The sequence below is a fragment of the Capsicum annuum genome, chromosome 1 (assembly GCF_002878395.1).
Source record: "Capsicum annuum cultivar UCD-10X-F1 chromosome 1, UCD10Xv1.1, whole genome shotgun sequence".
In the NCBI taxonomy this organism is placed as follows: Eukaryota; Viridiplantae; Streptophyta; class Magnoliopsida; order Solanales; family Solanaceae; genus Capsicum; species Capsicum annuum.
Window position 1 is genome coordinate 151,666,775 of NC_061111.1, and position 11,537 is coordinate 151,678,311.

General features: G+C 37.0%; 1 long non-coding RNA gene across 1 annotated transcript; it reads left to right on the forward strand.

The window, feature by feature from the left end:
- Window positions 1-10,650, forward strand: LOC107854922. The gene is made up of 4 exons (XR_001670137.2): window positions 1-177; window positions 1,214-1,275; window positions 7,541-7,601; window positions 10,093-10,650. It is a non-coding gene; the product is annotated as an uncharacterized LOC107854922 (long non-coding RNA).
- The last annotated feature ends 887 nt before the right edge of the window (window positions 10,651-11,537 follow it).

The following is an 11,537-nucleotide window of genomic DNA, read 5'->3' on the forward strand; positions in this document are numbered from 1 at the left end:
TTTCCCATATATTGGCCTTTCTCGGTTTGCTTCTTTTTTTTTAGAAAATCAATTAAAGTTCTTGGTTAGTCTTATAAAATTCCTATAAATTAATTATTCGAATCTATTATTCAAGCTTGGGTTCTACTAGTATTATTCGGAGATTTCGCAGACAGATATTCTAGCTTTGGCGTCCAGGTAGGCTAGGTTTATCCTACCTTTAGATTGAGTTTATTTACTGAAATTGTAAACTATTATGCTAGCGTTGGATATGTGCTTGTAGATGCGTATCATGAGATTTATATAAACTGTCTTATTTATCCGGATTAGGACCCTGTTCTAGTAAATATTGGAATTTTTTTTTAATATAATACAGCATCTATTACTTTAGGATGTGAAACTAAAATATAAAAATCTTGAATTTATCCCTTTTTAATTAAAATTAGCGGATGATTATTTAGACGTTAACATTGTTATGATATGATATGATATGAATTTTAATATTACCGTTGGGTATGGTTACTATGAGTTTCGATTTGAGTCCGGCATCTGATTATTATGGTTACTATGAGTTCCGGTTCGAGTCCGGCATCTGATTATTATTGTTACTATGAGTTTCGTTCGAGTTTGGCATTTGACTATTATTGTTACTATGAGTTTTGGTTCGAGTCCGGCATCTGATTTGTGATTACTCTGAGTTCCGATTTTAGTCCGGTATCTGATTATGAGTTCTATATATCTGGCCTCTCATTACTACACATTGGTACCGGTTTAAGTCCGGTGCACATCTGGATGACTATCAATATTTCTTGAGATCAGTTCGGTTACAAATTATTTATGTTTACTTTCGTTAATTGCTACTTGTGTGTCACACCGGCTTATGGGGGTACGGTTGGATTAATTGTCTTCTTCAGTGTGCCTAATGGGCTTATAGGGGCCCAGTTAGGTTATGTTGTGTGTCTAGCGGGCTTATGGGGGCCATTTAGGTTATGTTTGATTTGTCTGTAATTACTGCATTATTTATTTTCTGTATCACTTACAATTATTTCTCTATCTCATTGGCGTTGCTTAGTAGTTATTTACCTTTCCATCCCTTTTTACTAATGACTCAGATTACGCCCTAGTGTTGTAGTTATACCTTTTCTGTATTGAGCTCAGTCGGCCGATGATGCCTACTGAGCACCCGTTGTTTTTAGTACTCATATTACACTTCTGCATCTTTTTCCTGATGCAGATCCAGGCCCTAGCAATCGACGTTGATGTGATTCCTACCTTCCAATACTGATTCAAAGCAGGGTGAGTTTACTGTCTTCCAAGGTTGATCCTTCTCTATCTACTCTGATTTAGTCTTTTGTACTCGAGACTGCTTTTGTATATTGTGTACATTTTAGATTTTTGTCTAGTACTCTGGGTATATTTTAGTAGTGGCTCTAGTACCAACCTTACCAGGTCTTGGGAGGGATTCTTTTGTGTATTTGGTAATTTTTTTCCTCATTTTATTATATGAGATATGGTTACTTTCTGTTTGTTACTTTTTATTACTACTACTATCATTATACTCGATCTTTTCTGATTTCTTCCTATTAGCCCGTTATCTATTATTTCGGGATATGGCTTAGCTTGCCTACTAGGGGGGAAAGGTAGGCGCCATCACAATTTAAAAAATAAGGTCGTGACAAATTGGTATCAGAGCTTAGGTTTCACCGATACTGTTGGTACTAGATCCAATGTTTAGTAGAGTCCTACGGATCAGCACAGAGACGTCTGTATCCTATCTTTGGGAGGCTACAGAGCATTTTTAGGGAACAATCTTATTTTCTTGATCCATTTTCGTGTGTTGGGTCTGAGTTTATTTTAATGTTTATTGGTTCACTCCTTACATAGATAGTTAGGATGCGAGGAGCGGGAGTCAGATATCAGAATCCCAGTTCTTCTTTAATAGTTTCGGTTAGGGGACTAGGTCGACCCAGAGGTGAGGGATCACCCAATTATATTGGTTCTAGTAGTTAGAGTAGCGGCCAGTCGTAGTAGGGTACTAAGTCAGCATCTTTGAGTAAGGGTGGTCATTTCGGACCTGCTAGATCTTCTACACAGAGTAGGGTGCTCGGGGTATGTTATTTCTATTGGGTTGTTGGTTATTTTTCCCGTGAGTGTCCTCGGTGTAGGATGATTGAGCCATTAGTTCTGGATGTGCAGCCGACTAGATCAGTGCCATCGTTAGGTAGGGCTGGTGTACAGGGTTGTGGAGATGGTTCCCAGGGTACTAGAGGTGGTCCGCAGGGAGGTAGGGCAGGCGATCGGGTAGGTACCCAGTCTAGTAGTGGACAAGGTAATTTGTATATTGTTCTAGGTAGATCAGGGGCTGAGGCTTCAGATGCTATGATCACAGGTACGATTTTCATGTTCCATCAGCCAGCTTCTGCTTTGTTTGATCCCGGTTCCACCTTTTCATATATTTCTGCTTATTTTGCATCGCGACTGGGTTTATGTTCGAAGTCTTTATCTATGCCATTACGTGTGGCTACCCTAGTGGGTGATTCTTTAGTAGTGGATCGGGTATATAGATCTTGTTTAGTGACTATTTGAGAATTTGATACTTAGATTGACCTCATTGCACTAGATATGGTTGATTTTGATGTGATTCTAGGCATGGATTGGTTGTCTCTTTCCCATGCGGTCTTGGATTGTTTTGCTAAGACCGTTACTTTACCTTTGCCTGGCATACCCTCAATTGTGTGGCAGGGTTCTGTTAGTCGCGCACCGACGGGGATTATTTCATACATCCGGGCTAGGAGACTAGTATCGAGGGGTTGCGAGTCATTTCTTGCATATATTCGGGATGTTAGTGCTGAGAGTCCCCCGCTTGACTCCGTCCTTGTTGTTCGCGAGTTTCTAGATATATTTTTAATCGACCTACCTGGCCTTCCTCCCGAGCGTGATGTAGATTTTATTATTGACCTCGAGCCAGGTACCCAACCTATTTCTGTTACTCGATATCGTATGGCTCCTGCAGAGTTGAAGAAGCTGAATAGTCAGCTTCAGGATCTTCTGGGTAAGGGTTTTATCAGACCAAGTGTATCTCCTTGGGGTGCTCCAGTTCTATTTATGAAGAAGAAAGATGGCTCCTTGCGTATATGTATCGACTACAGCAGTTGAATAAGGTTACTATAAGAATAAGTATTATATGCCTCATATTGATGATTTGTTTGATCAGCTTCAGGGTGCAGCGGTGTTTTCTAAGATTGATTTGAGGTCCAGTTACCATCAATTGAGAGTTAGGGTTGCAGACATCGCTAAGACAGCCTTCAGGACTCGTTATGGTCATTATGAGTTCCTGGTGATGTCTTTTGGGTTGACCAATGCTCCAGCAGCTTTTATAGATCTGATGAATCGCGTGTTCAAGCCATATTTGAACTCTTTCGTGATAGTATTTATTGATAACATTCTAGTATATTCGAAGAGTAAGGAGGAGCACGAGCAGCATTTGATGAATGTACTCCGCACTTTGAAAGACCACAGGTTTTATGCCAAGTTCTCAAAGTGTGAGTTTTGGCTTGAGTCTATAGCTTTCTTGGGGCACGTAGTGTCCAAGGACGGTATTATGGTGGACCCAACAAAGATTGAGGCTATTCGTAGTTGGGCTAGGCCTACATCACCTTCTGAGGTTCGCAACTTTATTCGGTTGGCAGGTTACTACAGGCGGTTCATTGAGGGATTTTCTTCTATTACAGCCCCTATGACTAGATTGACCAGGAAGGAGATTCCGTTTCGGTGGTCTATAAGTTGTGAGGCGAGTTTTATGAAGCTCAAGGATTTGCTAACTTCAGCTCCTATTCTGACTCCTCCTGTTGAGGACGATGGTTTTACTGACTATTGTGATACGTCTGGTGTTAGTTTGGGGTGTGTTCTGATACAGTGCGGTCGTGTTATTGCATATGCATCAAGACATTTGAAGGTGCATGAGCGCAACTACCCCACTCTTAACTTAGAGTTGGCAGCAATAGTATTTGCGCTTGGGATCTGGAGGCATTACTTAGATAGGGATCGTTGTGAGATATTTACTGATCATCACAGTCTGCAGTATATTATGACCCAGAAGGAGCTTAATTTGAGGCAGCGTAGGTGGATTGAGTTACTGAAAGAATATGATATCTCTATTCTCTATTATCCGGGTAAGGTGAATGTGGTAGCGGACGCCTTGAGTCGAAAGTCAGTGAGTATGGGTAGCTTAGCGTTCATTGCAGCTTCTCAACAACCGTTGGCTTTGGACATTCAGTCCTTAGCTAACATTATGGTTCATTTGGATATTTCTGACCCTCAGGGAATTTTTTGCTAGTGTTGAGGCCAGATCTACCTTGTTGGAGAAAATCCAAAGTCTTCAGTTCGAGGATGGCAAGTTTCGTAGCATTCGAGAGCAGATGTTGAAGGGTGAGTCTCAACGTCCTACCCTGGATTCTGAAGGTGTCTTGAGGTTTGACGGTCGTATTTGTGTTCCAAGGGTTGGGGATTTGATCCAGTTGATTCTTCGTGAGACTCATAGCTCCATATACTCTATTCACCCGAGACAGCTAAGGTGTATAGGGATTTGAGGCAACATTACTGGTCGAGTGGTATGTGGAAAGACATAGCAGGGTTTATGGCATAATGTCTTTGTTGTCAGTAGGTGAAGGCCGAGCATCAGAGACCTGGTGGATTGCTTCAGCAGCTACCCATTCCCGGTGGAAGTGGGAGCGAGTTACTATGGATTTTGTAGGTGGATTGTCTCGTACTTCATGTGGTTTTGATAGCATTTAGGTTATCGTGGATCAATTAACCAAGTCTGCACATTTTATCCCCATTCGAGTTTTCTAAAGTGCCGGGAGGTTAGCCCGTGTTTAATTTTAGGAGGTAGTTCGCCTGCATGGAGTTTCTGTGTCCATTATCTCTGACCGAGGATCTTAATTCACTTCTAGCTTTTGGAGGACATTTCAGGAGAAGTTGGGAACCCAGGTTGACCTTAGCACAGCCTTTCATCCCCAGACGGATGGGCAATTAGAGTGGATTATCCAGGTTTTAGAAGATATGGTACACACTTGTGTGTTGGATTTTGGAGGTTAGTGGGACCAGTTTCTACCTTTGGCAAAGTTTGCATGTAATAATAGCTTTCACTTGAGTATTTCGATGGCCCCATCGAGGCATTGTATGGTAGGCGATGTCGATCTCCTATTGGTTGGTTTGAGACTTCTGAGGCTATACCTTGTGGCACAGATTTGCTTCGTGATTTGTTGGATCGTGTTCGAGTGATTCAGGATAGGCTATAAGCAGCTCAGAGCAGACAGAGGAGTTATGCTGATCGCAGATGTCGTCCATTGAGTTTTGGAGTTGGTGATAAGATATTTTTGCGAATATCGCCTATGAAGGATGTGATGAGGTTTGGAAGAAGAGGCAAGCTTAGCCCTAGATATATCGAACCTTTTGAGATCCTACAGAGAATTGGGGAGGTAGATTATGTGTTGGCATTGCCACCTGCCTTCTCAGCCATTCACCCAGTGTTTCATGTATCTATGTTGCGGCAGTATATTCCAGATGAGTCACACGTACTTCAGTGGGACTCGGTTCAGTTGGACGAGGGATTCGCGTTTGTAGAGGAGCCAGCGTCTATTTTGGCGAGGGATGTCAGGCAGTTGCGCTCCAGGGACATTCCGGTAGTTAAAGTTCAGTGGCATCACCGTCCAGTTGAGGAGGCTACTTGGGAGATCGAGCGTGATATGCGCGCCCAGTATCCCTACATGTTTGACTCTTCAGGTATTTCCTTATCTTTTACCTTCGCAGACAAAAGTCCTTTTAGTAGTGGATGCTGTAATGACCCTTACGATCATTTTACTGTATTTTTATATAACTTTAGTACTATCTAAATATATCATGGATTATTTAATTTAACTTGGCATTTGGTAGAAATATAGTTTAGTACTCTTCTAGAATATTTTCAATATTGGTAAAATTCTTTAAGTAATGATATAATTATATCACTTTATAATAGACTTTTATGATTTATTAATATTTTAAATGGAGATAGTAATTTTAGAATTGTGAAAATATTATTATTATTATATAATAGAGGTTTTGTTAGAAATAATTTTATATTAATTATGGTATATTCAAAATATTATAATTATCTTATCATGAATTTATGCAATAGCCGAATATATATATGCTGTGTAGAAAATTAATGAATGTGGCCATCACCCCACACTTGGAAACGGATGGATGGACCACATGTTGCTGCCACTTGTCAGGCCACCATATGATAGCATTTACCCTTTCTAAAAGTAAAAACAAATAAGAAGAGTGGACTTTCATTCACTGCTTCTATACATATACTCGTCCATATCTCTATCATCCCATATATTGGTCTTTCTCGGTTTGCTTTTTTTTTTTTTTAGAAAATCAATTTAAGTTCTTGGTTAGTCTTATGAAATTTCATATAAATTAATTATTCGAATCTATTATTCAAGCTTGGGTTCTACTAGTATTATTCGGAGGTTTCGCGGGCAGATATTCTAGCTTTGGCGTCCAGGTAGGCTAGGTTTACCCTACCTTTAGATTGAGTTTATTTACTGCTATTATGTTAGCATTGGATAGGTTCTTGTAGATGCCTATCATGTGATTTATATAAACTGTCTTATTTATCCGAATTAGGACCCTGTTCTAGTAAATATTGGAATTTATTTTTTTTAATATAATATAGCATCTATTACTTTAGGATGTGAAACTAAAATATAAAAATCTTGAATTTATCCCTTTTTAATTAAAATTGGCAGATGATTATTTAGACGTTAACATTGTTATGATATGATATGGATTTTAATATTACCGTTGGGTATGGTTACTATGAGTTTCGGTTCGAGTCCGGCATCTGATTATTATGGTTACTATGAGTTTCGATTCAAGTCTGGCATCTGACTATTATTGTTACTATGAGTTTCGGTTCGAGTCCGGCATTTGACTATTATTGTTACTATGAGTTTCGGTTCTAGTTCGGCATCTGATTATGGTTGTGATTACTCTGAGTTTCAGTTTAAGTCCGACATCTGATTATGAGTTCTATATATCTGGCCTCTCATTACTACCCATTGGTACCGGTTCGAGTCTGGTGCACATCTGGATGACTATCATGATTTCTTGAGATCAGTTCGGTTACAAATTATTTACGTTTACTTTTTTTAATTGCTACTTGTATGTTCCACCAATTTATGAGGGTATGGTTAGGTTAATTGTCTTCTTCAGTGTGCCTAACGGGCTTATGGGGGCCCAGTTAGGTTATGTTGTGTGCCTAGCTGGCTTATGAGGGCCAGTTAGGTTATGTTTGATTTGTTTGTAATTACTGCGTTATTTATTTTTCTTTATCGCTTACAGTTATTTATCTATCTCAGTGGCATAGCTTAGTAGTTATTTACCTTTATATCCCTTTTTACTGATGACTCAGATTAAGCCTTCGCACTATAGTTATCCGATGATGCCTACTGAGTACCCATTGTTTTTAGTACTCATATTACACTTCTGCATCTTTTTCCTGATGTAGATCCGGCCCTAGTTGTCGACGTTGACGTGATTCCTACCTTCCAGTACTGATTCAGAGTAGGGTGAGTTTACTGTCTTCCAGGGCTGATCCTTCTCTATCTACTCTGGTTTATTCTTTTGTACTCGAGACTGCTTTTGTATATTGTGTACATTTTAGATTTTTGTCTAGTACTCTGGGTATATTTTAGTTGTGGCTCTAGTACCGACCTTACCAGGGAGGGATTCTTTTGTGTATTTGGTAATTTTTTTTTCCTCATTTTAGTATATGAGATATGGTTACTTTCTGTTTGTTACTTTTTATTACTACTACTATCATTATACTCGATCTTTTCTGATTTCTGCCTATTAGCCCGTTATCTATTATTTCGGGCTATGGCTTGGCTTGCCTACTAGGGGGATAAAATAGGTGTCATCACGACTTGAGAAATCGGGTCGTGGCAGGATAATTCTAAAATTTAATATTGTCGTTCCATCTCTTACTTTTAATTTTTAGTTAGTGTATTAATTGTTGAATATTTAATTTTATTATATTTGTGTATTTTAAATTTTTTTTGATTGATTTATATTATGAATAAATTAAGAAACCTCGCTATTAAAAGTGTAAAAAAAAATTATCCCGGAAGTGATAGTGGTAGTAAAAAGTGAACTACTGGCGGTAGAGGTAGTTCAAGTAGTAGATGTACCCGTGTGCCTCCGCATCCAGTACCGCTTAGTCAACCTTTTGAGGAAGAAGTAGGTGTAGGTGCTCACGATATGGGTTATGTAGAAGCTCAGAAAAATTACGTTATAGAAAAAGAAAATGAAGTAGATGCGGTTGATTTAGATGAAGATGATGAAAATATTGGTGAGACACCCGCAGTAGGAAATGCTAATATTATATCTGAATCGGTTAATTGCCCTCCCCGTCCTCCCGTGCCCCAAGAGCTCGTAAAACAACTAGTATTGCATGACAATTTTTTACACGTATATCAGATACTGAGGTGCAATGCAATATTTGTCAACAAATATATAAGCATAAAAGAGAAGGCAAGCAAGGGGATACGGGGTACGTTAATGAGACATATAAGTGATAATCACGAAAGAGAGTTACTTATTGTAAAAGGTGGTCAGGATGTTGGTGGGCCAACACACACTAGAATGGACCCAGCAACCGGTCAGGTAATTAAGATGTATAATAAATTGAGGACCGGGAAGAAATAACAAAAATAGTAGTTGTGGGTTGTTTGCCTTTCAGTTTTCCTTCTTCTGGTGCTTTTATTCATTATATTCAAGCAATTTATAATCTTATGTTTAATGATATTCCTAGAAGTACTTGTCGGGCTGATATTTTTAGACTTCATTCATAATATTGTTTTTATTTATCTAAATTGTTAAAAAATATTCAATGTAGAATGACTCAAACTTCTTATCTTGGTTGTGCTGTTAATAAAAATAATTATTTAACCATTACTTGTCACTGGATAGATAGTAATTTTGTTATGCAAAAACGTATTCTACCTTTTTTGTATGATGAAGATCGTAAACATACTTGAGATTTTATTGTTTATTCGATTGGTAAAATTGCAGAATTTTATGGTATTGAAAATAAACTCTTATGTATTGCTTTTGATAATGCTTCTAACAACAAGACTGCTATTACCAAGTTAAAAGCTAAGTTATCTCCGCCGTTACCTGAAATATTCCATGTTAAGTGTGTTTGTCATATATATAATTTAATTGTAAGAGATGGTCTTGAGTTTTTTGATCTTTATATTGAAAAAATCCGGCTTGTTGTTGGTTTTGTTCAAGGAAATAATTGAAGAAAAAGAATTAGAGAATTTAAAGTTAAATGTGAACAAAATGGACTTGCACCGATATTGATGCTTGAAGAATGTGATACTAGATGGAATGCTACGTATGATTTTTTAAAAACTTGTCATAAATATAGAGTTTCTATTACACTAACTTTTAACCAACATTGTGGTTTATTTGTTGATTCGGCTGAATGTATGCTACATGATTCTGATTGAGCTGTAATTGATGATCTTGTTAAGTTTTTGAAATTTTTTTATATAGATACGGTTGAATTTTTCGGTGCTTATTATCCTACTGTTTGTAATATTTTAGCATACATAGCCCATATTTTTGGTTCACTCAAAGAATATAAGAATAAAGAAGGTTACAAAGAAGTTGTTGGTGCTATATTTGCTAAATTTAAAGAATATTTTTTTCCAATTCCCCTTATTTACTTGGGTGGTGCTATGATAAATCCATGTATGAACTATACTACTATATGCCATTTAGTACTCTTATTTATTCTAACTTAGAGAAAAATACTAACAATGATTCTGATGAGGAAGAACAAGAACAACCAGATTTGTGGACGGCTATGGGTGATGCGAATGCTTACATAGATAAATTATATAACCATTATGCTGATTTACTTGATTTAGCTGTACTGACAAATATCACTCTAACTATTGCTCCTCATCCTCCCAAAGAGCCATCATCTTCTAAAAGTCCGACACATAGTGGTTTTCTTGATTACTTTTATGATTTAAATTGGTGGAACAGTGTTAAGGTGGGAACTTACACAACAACTTATCGGGAAGAGCTTAAGTATTATCTTTGAACACCGCTAGAGGATCGTAGACGACAGATCAACGCGTTAGATTGGTGGAAGAATAATGAAACACAATATCCTGTGTTTTCAAGATTAGCTAGAGATATATTGAATGTTCCAATGTCAACCATTGCATCGGAGAGCACTTTTAGTTAGGGACGACAATAGCTTGGAGACAACCGACACTCATTGGGAAGCAATGCTATGAATGTTCTAATTTGCCTTAGAGATTGGATTAGAGCGGAACGAAGAAATCAAGGAATGGAGGTGGAGCCGAAAGATGAACAGAAACTTGAAGAAATTATGACTTCACAGGAGAACTCAGCAGAATCATGTCCAATGCATGGTTTTGTCTCCATTGACTTTGACTATCTTATGCAAGTTTCCGTTAATATTAACATGGATGAGTTGAAAAAATGATGAGAACTTTGTAGATTTTTCATTCATGTACATTATAAATTTGGAATCATTTTACAATCAATAAAATATAACACTCATTCACTCCTTAATCCTTACTTTGTAATTTTTTTCATTTAATGATTTAAATTGAATTTCTAGTTTAAATTAAATACTTAATTTTAATATATAACTAATTTACTATCAAGTATTATTAATTTATTATATTAAGTAGCATATTTTTTAAAGTAATACATATATTGAATGGTACGTATATATGTGTATATATTTTCTATAGACTCTAAAGTAGTATATATTTAACGTATACATGTGTATATGTTTTATAAATTAGTATATAACTATATATATAGTATGTCTATATATTGTAATATATGTTTTATTTAAAGTAGTATAAATATATTGAATGGTACGTATATATGTGTATATATCTTCTATAAAATCTAAAGTAGTATATATTTAACGTATACATGTGTATATGTTTTATAAATTATAATATATATTAGTATATTGTAGTATAAGTTTTATTTAGAGTAGTATATATATTTAACTAACGTATAGACGTATACACGATTACATGTGTAATTGTGTATATGTTTTTTAAATTCTAATGTAGTATATACTATATATATAGTGTATATATATTGTTTAACGTATTTAAAATGTATATAGGTAGGTATATATAGTGTATATTGGAGAATTTTTTTATTTTTTTATTTTTGGTTTTCACCGGTTTTGACCGGATTTTGGATTGGTTTTGACCGGGTTTAGGTGGGTTGAACTGGATTAGGTGTAGTGGGCAGATCCCGGATTTTTTTTTAAAATTTACTGTTGGGCCCGAAACCAGACCAACCCGTTTAACCTGGCCCACCCACAAAACCGGTTAGATGTGATGGGCCGGACCCGGGTTGACCCAGCCCGGCCCAGTTAACAGCCCTGATTTGTATCAGCTTGTTAACTCTTTAAGTATTATCTGAATAAC